Raw genomic sequence first — 14,458 nt, forward strand, 5'->3', positions numbered from 1 at the left:
CAAGAAATCGATCATTATTAAGGCAAGGGTAGACCCTACATAGCTGGATTAAACAAACTACCACAAGTAAATCTTACATTTTGTTGATCTGGACATTTACAGTGTAGGACCAGAGTTCCAGTAGTATTAATTTATCAAGTATTTTTCCAATGCCAGGTAAGCATTCCTAGAATGTAATGCTGCGTTCCAGATACTAGGAATGACATCACTTCTGAATTAGCGTCCCAGAAAAAGCCAGGAAAATCAGGATCTTTTTTGGTTCTTAACAAGGTAGAGCCATTCCTGCATCACCAGGAATATGGCGTGATACTTATTTTTTGCACATAAAAAACACATTAATGGAGATCAGAGCCTGATGACTTCTCTGCAACTGGCTTTTTAATGAGTCAAAAATACACAACAGTGGCATTACAGATGTGAAGATTTACTACTGTTTACATTCTGGCTCCGTTCCTCCGTTCCTCTTCACCATCTACACTGCAGACTTCTCCCACAACTCCACCCTGTGCTTCCTGCAGAAGTTCTCTGATGACTCTGCTATAGTCGGCCTCATCACTGATGGGGATGACAAGGAGTACAGAGGACTGACTCAGGACTTTGTGGACTGGTGCCAGCTGAACTACCTCCAGATCAATGCCAGTAAAACAAAGGAGCTGGTGGTAGACTTCCGCAGGCACAAACATCCTCCACTGCAACCACTGAACATCCAAGGTATGGACATTGAGGCTGTGGACAGCTACAGGTACCTTGGTGTTCATCTGAACAGCAAACTGGACTGGACTCATAACTCAGACGCCCTCTACAGGAAAGGGCAGAGCAGACTGTACCTGCTGCGGAGACTCAGGTCGTTTGGAGTGGAGGGCCCACTCCTGAAGACCTTCTATGACTCTGTGGTGGCCTCAGCCATCTTTTATGGTGTGGTCTGCTGGGGCGGCAGCATCTCTGCTGGGGACAGGAAGAGACTGAACAGGCTGATCCGCAGGGCCAGCTCTGTTCTAGGATGCCCTCTGGACCCAGTGGAGGTGGTGAGTGACAGGAGAATGGTGGCTAAGCTGTCATCCCTGTTGGACAACATCTCCCACCCCATGCATGAGACTGTGACAGCACTGAGCAGCTCCTTCAGTGGGAGACTGCGGCACCCACGGTGTGGGACAGAGAGATTTCGCAGGTCTTTCCTCCCCACTGCTGTCAGACTGCACAACAAAGACTCCAACTGATCAACACACACATCCACACATGTGCAATAACACTAATGTGCAATAATCTTTTCTGGCATCGTTGTATTTTTACTGAGTTGTATATAGCACTTGTATTCTATTTTTATCTTATTGCATATTTTATTCTACTGTATATAGTATTTTATTTTATTCTATTCTGTACAGTTGTATACTGTATTTATTCTTATTTTATTTTATTCTAATTTTTGCTTCATAACTTTTGCACTGTCCACTTCCTGCTGTGACAAAACAAATTTCCCACGTGTGGGACTAATTAAGGTTATCTTATCTTATCTTATCTTATCTTATTCAGTTCCGCCATCTTGGACTGTTTTATATTGGTCTGCTCTTTACAAGTGGGCTATACATTTCTCATTGGGAGCTCCCAGTTGGGAATTTCCAACTTTCGACTTCTTGAATAAGTACAATTACAGTACAACCCAGTAATGGTGTCGCAGCCTACAACTTTTGAGAAATAGAAATATGAATATTACTTTTTTTCAAAGTTAAACACTAAAAGAAAGACTATATGTTTTCCTTCATTAAGATACGGATTTGTGCCAGCCAGTGTATGGAACTGTAGCCTAAGGTTTCATTAACATTGAGATCCTAACTTTGCTGTCTCTGCAGAGAACATCTGAAGCTTTCTGAATGACGTTTAGATCCCTAGTCAACTTCCTAACCACCTTTATACATAATGACAAAATGATAACAGTGCCCTAGCGTCTGTCAGTGAAGGAATACCAAATTATTTTTTGATAAAAATAAATAAATTCTGGCTACCTGCCCAACTAAAACTCCTTCATGTGACGTAACATATAGCATCAGGATAAAGGGAAAACATTCTTCACAGCTCCAAATGACCAGAGTTAACATAGCCTCATCTCCAAGCATCATTTCTGGCAAAACATCTCCAAGCATCGATTTTGCTAAGGCAACGATAGAAAAGCTCACAGGTTTCTTTTATATTAGTATTAACTTCTTGTACAGAGGAAGCCAACTTAGGGGAGTAGTTGCCTCTGGGGATCGATGAAGTTTCATATTATCATTGTAATGTAATACAAGAAATATGACTCATTGTGAGCCCTGAGGATGAAGTCTTGCCTTACTCTTTTTATAATTCTTGACTGTGGGCCAGTGGATTATAATCCTCCTCTCAAGGGACAAAAATTTTCACAGTTATTATTCTTGCGACTCGAAATGGATTTGTGGGATGTGTGTTGATCCAAGTGCAACTGTGTGGGGTGTGGAAATGGCTTAAGTGTTCTGAAGGAGGCAAATAAGGAGAAGGAAAACACTTCTAAACAAAAAGAGCATTTCTTATCCGAGGTGGCAGCCACAACGATAACAAGGCATACAGCACATACTCCAGGCACTGTAACAGTTAATGTGATTACACAATACAGAACACCCACCACAGTTCGTGAAATGAAGATATGGAACCCAAATTCTTCTAAACAGTTTCCTTGAGGAATGGAGCAGGCAGGTCAGATATTCAATAGGAAAGTATTCCATAAGAATTATGTACCAGATTGTTTTGCTGGGGGTTTGTTATTTATCCAAGATAGAAAAATGTTTTCCTTACAGCATGTGCAAGGATATTGTAAAGTCTATTACAGCTGCCATCAGTAATATTATCCTGACTTGGATGTCCCAACAGCAGATATACAGTGTCCATTTTCTTCTTTCCATATCCTGCAAAATATCTATCCAACAGGATTGGATATTTTGGCATGACCAAACACAGTGCATGTAGGTTTCCACTGAAGTCTTTCACTTCAGTGGAAAGTTGATGATTCATCTGGTGCTTTTTATTGTGAGAGATTGATTAATGGCTGTGAGTACCATTCACAGAGAGTTAGGGAATGGTTGCAAGCACAGCTTTGTAAGATGGTGAAAGATGTACCCTTAGGCCCCCTCCTCGATTCAGAGATGGTCTTTCCCCTTGACTCCCCGCTCAAACCAGCATTCCTTCCTTGTCCAGGATGTGTACATCCTCATCATTGAAAGAGTGTCCACTGGCTTGTATGTGTAAATAGAAGACGAAGTCGTGGTCTGACGAGTTAGGTCGTCTGTGTTTTGCCATCCTCTTAGTGTAAAAATGTATTCCCACGTATAAATCATGGGAATCCTCCTGGAACTTAACAGCATACGCCATATTACTCTCTTCGTGCCGGGGGACCCGATCCTTGGGGTGGACCAGTTTTTGGTGCAGCGTATTTTGGGATTTCAAAGCCACAGAGACGCGGTGTTTTACACTAGAAAGTTTGTCACATTCAACATGTCAGATTGATTCAACACATTGTAAAAATGTGATATGGGTTAGGTTGGGGCAAGGAGAAGCGAATTGCTCTGCTACTGCTAACGTGCCAATAGAGTTAAAAGCAATGTTTTTAGTAATGAAGTCCCTAACATTAAGGTATCTGAGGTTTTTCTATTTTTTGAACATTACTTTCTGTAAAATTTCTGTAGATAGTTTGTTTCAGGCTTGCCACTTCTTTTGTCCGCCACTTGTTTACTTTCTTCAGTTTTTTTAAGGACACACCATGTTGAGATATGTGCCTTTCAGCTAATAACTCTTTGGGAATTACCTCGTTGGCGCAAAAAATATTATTTTATTGCTGTCAAACTGTGTTTTCTTTAGTATTTTTCATAGATGCAACTAACAAAATGGGAAAAAATGATACGCTTTTGCAACCAACTACTAGTAACAAAGTGCCTAAAGATAAAATGTAAAATTCGTTCTTTGCTAAGTTGTCTGTTTTATGTAGATCCCTGGAGTTAGGTCTCTTTTTTATGTTTGAATGATTTATAGCTCAGTGTTAAGTGGCTTAGAAATTTAAAAAAACATTCCTCTGAAAATGGTCAAGTACAAGGACATTATATAATTGTAATCTGATGCAGAATGTATAGACTGTGGACAGGATTCCTTGACTGTATACATGCTGTCATACTTTTCTTTTTGTAGCATTAATATGCTGATCATTTCATCCTGTCATGCACAAAGTGCATGCTAGTCTGATACGAATTCCCTTGCAGCTTATCTTCCACAGTTATAGACTGAAAGTAGCGTTTTGCTGAAAGGAGTTTAGTTTTAATCTGAGCAGACCCACTTTTTGAAAAATCACAGATGGTTAAGGCAGAGAGGCACAATAAATCTAGGTTAATACATCGTAAATCTATGGTAATACAAGAGAGATAAAGTGAAAGAAGATAAAAAGAAAGAAGAAATGGGATACTTCACAGAAGCATCCCATTTCACAGAAAGCAAGAAGTATGAGGGAGGGCCAACAGTTAGAGACAAAACTTTCTCCTCCACAAAAGAACGGGAAAGAGGAAAAGGGAGGTGGTAAGGAGGAGAAAGTAATTAGGTAGTTGGAGAAAGAAGAGAAGAAATGAGGTAAAAAGTCCTATCATCTTTCTGTTACGCTTTGACAGAGCAAGGCAGAAGGGTATGATTAAAAGAAAAGTGAAAATTAACACTGGGAAGGACCACACATGCTTGTAATATATATAAATATGCACACATACACACACACAGACTGGAGAAAGGTTCAAAGAAAGACTCATGAGTCATTTAGACATATTTGCACATAGGACACACAAAAGTGTATGATGATTCATAAGCAAATATAAAAATAAAAAAGCAACAGCACAACCTGCAAAAACGGAGACATATAAACAGAATTACAAACACACACAGTTCTGTGTTCCTTTAGGCCTAAAAACAAGAACTGTCATCTGTCCCCCATAAAAGCTTCTTATCGCTTGTACAAACTGGACAGACAGCAAAAGAAAACAAAAAATCTGGAGGGGAAAAGACTGAGCTGTAGCACTGTGGTTTGTGAACAGTGAGAAAGATATGAAAAGGACAGGGGAGTGAGAGATGGTAAGAAAAAGAGAGAGAGGATTAGGGAAGATATAATGGGCTATAATCCTTTTCTATTGAGAGATGGATCCCAGAATCGCTGACAGGGTGTCAGTTTGAAAGAGCTATTTGCCCAAGATATGAGACTGCTTTTAGACTGCTTCTACCTTCAGCTCTGAGGTCTTAGGAAAAAAAAACCCCAACAACCCCAAAACACAAAAGCACAAAGAGACCAATCTATTTAACTTAATGCTTTTTAAATGAATTGTTTTAATTTAGTAATAATTTTCATAACTACAATCGAACATATACATTAGTAATAGTCATATTAGTGTTTTTAAGAAGGAACTATAGGAAATTCAAACATTGAAACAAAGCCTAATTTATTTTGCTTATGATCAGTAAGCTGTCAACACTATAGATGTAAAATGACATGTATTTATGTGATGATTTGACAAGGTGAAGAAAATCCCCAGCCATGTAACAGGCTTTTTATCGCTACAACTCAAGACTCCCTGTATTAACAGGGAGATGGAAAAGTCTGGTGTGAAATGGTTTTCTTACATTTTAGAGAAAGGCAAAAAAATATATTTTTGATGTGTGTCAGTCAGAATGATTTTTCTTTTCTCTGATCCGTGACTGTCAAGACATGGGAGAGCAAAAACAAAAATGACATATTCTGATTGCCTTGGGTTAGAAAAAAGGTTAGGGTTAGGGTTATCACCTAACATAACAATACCAGGGCTAATGATAAAAAAATATTAGTGACCATTTTCTTAATGAGTTTCTGCTCCTCAGTGGTGAGTTGGTAATGGTCGTACTAATAGTCTCTTTGAGAATGACATGGAAATGATTTATTGAGAAGAATTTGTCTCTTGCATCACTGCACAGTAGACAGTCATGAAAACTATGTGGGTATACAGTCGTTTGTTCCAGAAGACTGCTTCTACAAAGGTTTGTCAAAGAATGGGTCCTTCTCAGGAGCTCAGTTAATTCCAGGGTGGTACTGTGGTAGGATGCCACCAGTCCAGCTGTAAAATTTCCTTGTTATGAATATTCCACAGTCAGTTAATGGTATTTTAACAAAGTGCCACAAGATGGTAGGCCACCTGAGGTGCATAGTGCGCATAGGTCGCCAACTTTCTGCAGAGTCAATTACTACAGATGTCCAAATTTCACATGGCCTTCAGATTAGCTCAAGAACAGTGCATAGAGAGCTTCATGGATGTGTTTCCATGGCCAAGCAGCTGCATCCAAGCCTTACATCACCACGTTCATTGCAAAGTGTCTGATCCAGTGATGAAAGCTACTGGACTCTAGAGCAGTGGAGATGTGTTCTTTGAAGTGATGAATCACGCTTCTCCATCTGGCAATCGGATAGACAATTCTGGGTTTGGTGGTTGCTTTTGTGGGATTATGGTTTTGGGTTGCTTGTTAGGAGCTGGGCTCAGCCCCTTTGTTCCAGTGAAAAGAACTCTTAATGTTTAAGCATACCAAGATGTTTTGGACAATTTCATGCTCCCAGATTAGTGGGAACAGTTTGGGGATGGCTTGTTCCTATTCCAACTCAACTGCACACCAAATGCATAAAGCAAGGCCCATAAAGACATGGATGAACGAATCTGGTGTGGAAAAACTTGACTGGCCTGCACAGAGTCCTTACCTCAACCGTATAGAGCACCTTTCGGATGAATTAGAGTGGAGACTTTGAGCCAGGACTTCTGGAAGAACAGTCAAAAAATACAAGTATCACCCGTTCATCTTCAGTTACTGGACATCCAGACTAGTCATTTGTAGTCCAAAGAATAAAAGACAGTTTAACCTCTTGTATGACCATCTCACAGCAACCAAAGGCTAAACAGCGGTATAATATTATGGGATCAGGTTGCTGCTGCAAGGGGATGTAGCTCAGTGGTAGAGCGCATGCTTTGCATGTATGAGGTCCTGGGTTCAATCCCCAGCATCTCCAACTTTCTAATGCTGTAATTAGCTTTGGATTAACATTGCTGTGATAAACTCTAGGTTAGGCCTGCTTTGTAGTAATATAGGTTACCAACACAGTATACTGATTAGCACTCCATGCTACGACATGCGGTTGTTCTCCATTTCTTAATTCTGCATTTTACTAAAAAGAACTGTCGTGAAAAGGTACTTAGGTAGTGACTGCCTTAACCCTTGGGTCTCACAAATTATTGTAATTTATTAGATCTCAGCCTCAGGTCATACTATGAGAGAATCAACTTATATTTGGTAGTTATGATGACGATTCACGTTGTGTTACTTTAACCCCAGTGAATATGAAAATTAGATGTATTTTGACAGTCTAAAGCTGATTAAAACATTAAAAAGTTGGAGATGCTGTGGATTGAACTTAGGGCCTCATACATGCGAAACATGCGCTCTACCACTGAGCTACATCCCCCTCTTCTTGCATTTGTTATGGCAGCTTTTATGTCAAAGACATTTTTGTCTTCTCATATCCTGAGTTAGATTTTTTTTTTAAGTGAACCCTCCACAAAAATAATAATAAAGTATTAATTTTCAATCTTATTGTCATCACTGTTATATCTAGGGATGGGAATTGATAAGAATTTAGAAATTTGGATTCCATTATCGATATCACTCATTGATTCGATTCCTTATCTATTGTCATTGGGTTCTCATTGGCTCCATTGTGAGTCACCACCTTTGCTTAGCAGCAATAAATAAATTACAAATAATAAATTATTATTTCCCCACTTTGTTGTGATCAGTGTTGGAGTCTTCACTCAAAAGTCATTATTACACATATTACACAGAACACTTTTCATCAAAGTAATGTAGTACGTTTCTTACATTACTTTCATGTTATTCTGTAAAACAGCTGAAACACAGTTTCATAATCACCATTTAACAATATAAACCTGAGGCTACAAGCCCACACACCAACACAAATCCCTAATGAGGACGCACATCTAAGATCTTTCTCCTAGTAGAATACAAAGCTGACCACACAAAGCAAAGATAAAAAACAAGCACAAAAAAGTGATCGCCACAGTGATTCTGCTTTTAAAACATGAACAGGTAGGGAGGCTGCAGACTTACTGCTCATCTGCTTGTTACCTGTTGAAGTTCCGGGTCTGGCTGCTGGGGCCGGCTTTCACTCTGGGTTCTTGGCTAGCTTAGCATTAGCACGCTGTCTTGGCAGATGCTTGCACAGAACCAAAGTTGTGTTAGCAGCATCCAGGCTGTTTCTATCCTAGATGCAGTTTGGGATGCTAGTGTTTGTTAACAGTCTGAATGGCCCAGGGAAAGAAACTGTTAGTGAGTCTGGAGGTGTGGGACCTGATTGACCTGAGGGTAGCGGGTCAAAGAGGTGGTGGGTGGGGTGCAAGGGGTCACCTGTGATGGCCCCTTGTGTGTGGTTTTTCTGAGACAGGAGGATCTGGCAATGACCTTCAGGTGTGGCAGAGGGCAGCCAATGATTTTTTGGGTGGTGTTAATTACCCTCTGCACAGCCTTCCTGTTCTCAGTTGTGGCCCCTGCAAACCAAACAACCAGGAAGTAGGAGAGCACGCTCTCCACTGAGCAGCAGCGTCTGGTCCAAGTTGTTCTTCCTCAGGACACGGAGGAAGTGCAGCTGCTGCTGGGCAGATATTTTATATATATGTATATATTTCTCTGTAATACTTGATATACATAAAATAATGCATTTCTGTTTTTTTCATTAAAAAATGAAAATAACAAAAACAACAAAAACATTAACAGCATAATAAAAACAAATAAGTAAAGGGTTAAAATTCTGAAGCATCTGAACAGTTATAATCAGGAATAAAGGTTGTAAAAACTCATAAAATAATGTTAATTTATCCAATTTTTACATTTTTTCCCTCACTGACACCATAACTATATATTTTAAAGTGATAGGGTTATGTGCTCCTTGCTGAATCTGGGTGCAGGCCTGGGAGTCTGTGTGAGAAAATAGGTTTTCCTCCAAGCTACAATAGAGAAGCAATAAAGAGGCTTATTGATGTGAGACTAATGTATGGAGGGATGGAGGATAGATCAATGACGGGATAATACACAACCGCCACAATCCATAACAAACACACTGTGGATGGCGTTTTAGTTGAATAAAGGCTGTCACTTGAAAGCTGGATTTTGGGGCTAAATGTGGGTGAAATGGTTGTTTTGTCACTTCGAGAAGCATTTGAAAATTCTATATTTGAATAAGATAAATGCCCTGACAAAGCTCAGAAGTGATGTGCAAAAGACTAGAACTGTTTGAATGAGTATTTTGTCAAAATATGACGATAAGGAAACGCATTTTGCCAGCCATTTGAAAGGGATTTTCAGAGAAGCTCAAGAAGCCTGCGTCATATGGATTTTCATAAGACTGAACTCTATTATCAGGCAAATTGTAAATGAGAAAAGATGTTAAAATCTGACACATACACAAGCACAGTTTGGTATACCGATTTAAATGACTAGTGTAAAAGCAACACAAAAGTTGTGTTCAGTCACATAAACAAAACAGCTACACAATATTTGTGTGAATGCATTACCTTTATATAGAGCATTTATCAGCCACAGTTCTTAGCTGAGAAATAAATGTGGAGGTTAAAACTTCAAAAAGTTCAAAAAACAGGCTACAAAAATAAAATACTGCTTTTATGGTTAAAACACAGCTATTCCCTGGTATGTGCTAATTTACGACTGTGGCATCCAATAAAAAGTGTAGAGCGGAGGTGAAGGAGGAGTGCTTGTGTCAGTGTTTATCTAGTATCTTTCAAAACAATTTTCAGCTCCACACTTCACCTTCTTCGCTGAAAGCACAGTGCCTCTCAGTGCTGCCAACTTGGTGGTAACTAGCGTGGTGAACACAGACAAGTGTGCCTGAAAAAATTTAGGCCAGTTACTGCACAAGTGAGTATCGTGGCCACTGGAAAATAGCTTGTCAAACGCTTTTGCAATGTTTCTGTAAGCTAAAAAGTGAAGCTCAGGACAAAGAGACATTGAGGCTATGTACAGTTGGGGATGTAGCTCAGTGGTAGAGTGCATGCTTTGCATGTATGAGGTCCTGGGTTCGGTCCCCAGCATCTCCAACCTCATCGCTTTTTAAGGTGAGCAGAAGAGCTTAGTATTGATGAAACAAATGAGGATAAATCACATGGCAGCAGCTTAGTGCAGGTAGACATGCTCAAGAAAACCTGCTGAAGCTCAAACAGAGTATCAGATTGGGAAAGAAAATGTTGATTTTGAATATGTTACGGTTGTTGGTGCCAGAGAGCTCATCTGAGTATTTTAAGAAACTGCTGCTCGATCCACCATTTCACAAAACTCAATCTGAAACTGGTTTCTACAGTGAATTCACTGTACTCAAACGGCCTCCATAGTCAGCAGATCTCAATCCAATCGAGCAAATCTGGGATGTGGTGGAGCGAGAGATTTGTATCATGATTGCAGCTGCCAAATCTGCAGCAACTGTGTGATGCTATCATGTCAATATGAGCCAAAATCTTTCAGGCATGTTTCCAGCACCTTGTTGAATCTGTGAAGAATTAAAACAAAGAAAAGATGAACAACCTGGTACTGGTAAATTCTAAGTTATGAAGTGGCTGGTAAGTGTATGCTGCCCTAGTCACTTTCCAGATAATTCACTAATATACAACAGAGGCATTAACAGTGACCCAACTAGTCTCTGCTGTTGAATATGCTGCAATGGCATTTTAAGGTCTAAAAATCAGCACTGCATTGTAATTCAGATGTTTTTAGCGATAGCTGAATGGCTCTGCCCTGCAAAGGAGCAAAATGTTGCTGTTTTTTATTTTTACAACTTCTGAAACATGATTAAATTTAGATATGATGTCACTCCCAGATGCAAACATCCAGCTTTGGAGGAAAAAGGATCACAACATACGTCTGTCAAGCTCTAGGAAGAGCACACTCGTCGAGCATCTTTGATTTGCGGTTAAAAAGGCAAGAAACTACTCATGGGGTTAACAACTCAGTAAAAAATATCACAAATGACAATGTCACTAACTCAATAGACAGGTTGGAAAAAGAGACATATATATTAGAGTTGGATGTCTCGAGACCACTTTTACGTGGTCTTGATCTTGTCTTGGTCTCGACGGACTTTGGTCTTGTCTTGGTCTCGGATCCCTCAGTCTTGTCTTGGTCTCGCTGTCTCGGTCTTGCTGTCTCAGATCGACATAGTGGTCGGGAGATTTGGAGTCAACAGTATCCATGACACACAACGTAACGTTCGATAATGTGTCATGCGCAAAAGCATCAGCTCTAAGAGCCGTGCTTAGAGAGTGCTTTGTAGTGAATCAGAAGAGTTGACTCCCATTGAGCGAGAGCCGGCTCCTCACTTAATTTCCTTTTGCTGCTCAGCTCTCACACAGTGGCTCAGCTATGCTCCAATCCCTCTATATTGTGGCCAATCACATGCGAGGATATAGGATAATATCATTATGTGAGAAACAGAGAGGGTGAGAGACGCGACAGTCAAGTGGAGCGTGCGTCTGTCCTCTCAGTAAGTGAGTGAGACAGTAGACAGCGGTGAGGAGGGCTGTGCGACTGCATCGCAAAAACACATAAATATGCCTGACACCTGTAAACGAAGCAGCATCTGGCTGCAGTTTAAAGACTTTTCGTCTCAGTCTTGGTCTCGTCTCGACTTTGTATTGGTCTTGACTCGGTCTGTCTTGGTCTTGGTCTTGGTCTTGTCTGGGTCTCGATTAGGGATGGGTACCGGTGTCCGGTGCCATGATGGCACCGGTTCTGACATAAACGGTAGTAACCAGACCGAAAAGCAGCGCACATTTCGGTGCTTTATTTCGGTGCTTTTTTTTTCCTGAGCCAATTCTAGCCAATCATTTTACGTTTCCGAGGATAGTAGGCGGGGCCAGGTACGTACGTTCTTTTAGAGCAGCGCTACAGATTAAAAATGCCCAAGGCGAAGCGGTCAAAAGTCTGGCTGTACTTCACAGCAAAAGATGCAAACTCAGCAGCCTGCAACAAGTGCTTTAAGGTGATACTGTGATACTGTCAAAGGAGGTAACACCTCAAATCTGATGAAACACCTGGCGACGCATAGCCGTTTTTTCTTTAAAGCCGAGAAATGCGCCGTGTTTGATAGCTTGCTGTGAGACCTCACACTGTGCACATCTACTGCGGGTGTGGTGCCTGTTATCGGACCCGGAGTTAGCACCATCCCCCAAGAACCCGAAGAGTAGAGTCCTGGCCCCTAGCCCTGTCAGCGTAGCAGAAATGATGAGGATGATGATGGCAGCAGCAGCCGTTCTTCTCTGCGTGAGTGACTTAATGTTGTTCGTGTGTAATTTACGTTGAGTAGGTAGCCTAACCACGTTATTACATTAATGCATGTAAGGTGAACTAGCAAACACCGTCGTAGTTACATGCGGCTGTCTTCTTGTTTGATGGCAGATACTCCCTTCACCCTGGCCAAAAAGGCTAAAATGACCAAAGAAAAAGTGGAAAACAGTTAAACATGAGAGGTTTTTGGACAAAGTTTGTGTTTTTTCCATTGATTAAGCACTCCTTCCAGCCAAGAGTGATACCAAATATGCCCTATAGCTGAAGAAAAGGCTAACATTTTTATTATTATTTTTTTTTTTTTACAAAAAAACAGCTAAACATGAGAGGTTTTTGGACAAAGTTTGTGTTTTTTTCATTGTTTAAGCACTGCTTCCAGCCAAGAGTGATACCATATATGCCCTATAGCTGCAGAAAAGGCTAACATTGTTATCTTTTTTTACAAAAAAACAGCTAAACATGAGAGGTTTTTGGACCAATTTTGTGTTCTCCATTCTTTAAGCACCGGTTTGAGCACCGTTTAAGCACCGGCACCGTTTCAAAAGTACCGGTTTGGCACCGGTATCGGATAAAACCTAAACGATACCCATCCCTAGTCTCGATACCCTCTGGTCTTGGTATTGTCTTGGTTTAGGCGGTCTTGACTACAAGTCTAATATATATATATATATATATATATATATATATATATATATATATATATATATATATATATATATATATATATATATGTATATATATATATATATATATATATATATATATATATATGTGTGTGTATATATATATATATATGTGTGTATATATATATATATATATATATATATATATATATATATATATATATGTGTGTGTATATATATATATATATATATATATATATATATATATATATATATATATATAATCAGCAAGGAAAACAGTGAAATTCACCCTGCTGTCCACTAATATTTAAAGCTTTCAGCATCTCTGAAGTTAAATTAATTACACAATTTGTTGAATCAGTCCCCAGCATATCAAGCTTGAATTTATTGTCTTCTTTTTGGTCTGTTTTGCAGATGAGGGAAGAAAACACTACCCAGCAAAGACATGTGGCACAAGGGGGCAGTAGTGACAGAGTGTGCTTGTTGTATGAGGCATGGGGAATAATCTCCAGCATCTCCATTTCCTTTAATCACATATTTAAAAACAGGCTTTAATCACTTCACCAACGCCGAACTAAAAACACTTAAAAAACAAAAGCATAATTAATCACTGTGCATGCATAATGGCAGCCCTTCATCAGGGTGCTGTCACACAATCAGAGGCTGACAGAAGCTTATGTATGTGGCTATAATTGCAATATTAAGAAATGCATGTCTATGTAATAATAAGTACGTGTTCACTCTCTGAATGTAGTGTCTTGCTGAGCACAGTTAGCAAAAAGCTCTCTCCAGTGAGAATCTTAAAAAGTAAAAAGGCTCCGCTGGGATTCCCTGAGGAACAGCAGACTAACAACAGCAGGAGATGAGCTGTTCAGAATCATTATGTGAGACTATAAAATACCAAATGATGACATTTTCAGTGGGGAAAAGGTGTCACATTCCATTACGGGAGTTTTAAAGTGTATTTAGTTTAACAAGCCAATAGTTGCAAGCTATTGCATAGAGATACTTCAGATAGGAGAAGAAACTCAGTAGAAGTACAAACTGTTTGTCAGGTACGTATTTTTTTTCAAAGAAAACTATACAATTGGAAATGTCTATTTTTGAGTCAAGCCATTCATGTGCCAGCTAACTCCGTGATTCACCGAGAGGTGCAATTTATTTTTTTATTTTTTTATCTGGGCTACATTCTTTTACTCACAGTGTCTTTATGCTTCAGAAGACAGACTCAGCACAGCTCTGAAATGCTGTAAAGAAGTCATACTGTGTCTCACAGCAAATCACCATTACATAACAGACCCATAACACTGTTACAGTTTCGTAAAGCCAAAAATCAGCAGAACAGCAACTCCTTTTCCTATAAAGCTATGACTGCTGCAGTCAGTTGATTTGCGTTATTCAGCATA

At 39.7% G+C, this 14,458-nt stretch overlaps 1 protein-coding gene and 2 non-coding genes across 3 annotated transcripts in view; 2 read left to right on the forward strand and 1 right to left on the reverse strand.

The window, feature by feature from the left end:
* Positions 1-14,458, reverse strand: part of m1ap (meiosis 1 associated protein) — a 53,867-nt gene that overhangs the window by 21,605 nt on the left and 17,804 nt on the right. The gene's annotated exons all lie outside the window — the stretch shown is intronic.
* trnaa-ugc (transfer RNA alanine (anticodon UGC)) lies at positions 6,983-7,054 on the forward strand. The gene has a single exon. It is a non-coding gene; the product is annotated as a tRNA-Ala (tRNA).
* trnaa-ugc (transfer RNA alanine (anticodon UGC)) lies at positions 10,098-10,169 on the forward strand. The gene has a single exon. It is a non-coding gene; the product is annotated as a tRNA-Ala (tRNA).

The sequence above is a fragment of the Pelmatolapia mariae genome, linkage group LG3_W (assembly GCF_036321145.2).
Source record: "Pelmatolapia mariae isolate MD_Pm_ZW linkage group LG3_W, Pm_UMD_F_2, whole genome shotgun sequence".
Taxonomy (NCBI): Eukaryota; Metazoa; Chordata; class Actinopteri; order Cichliformes; family Cichlidae; genus Pelmatolapia; species Pelmatolapia mariae.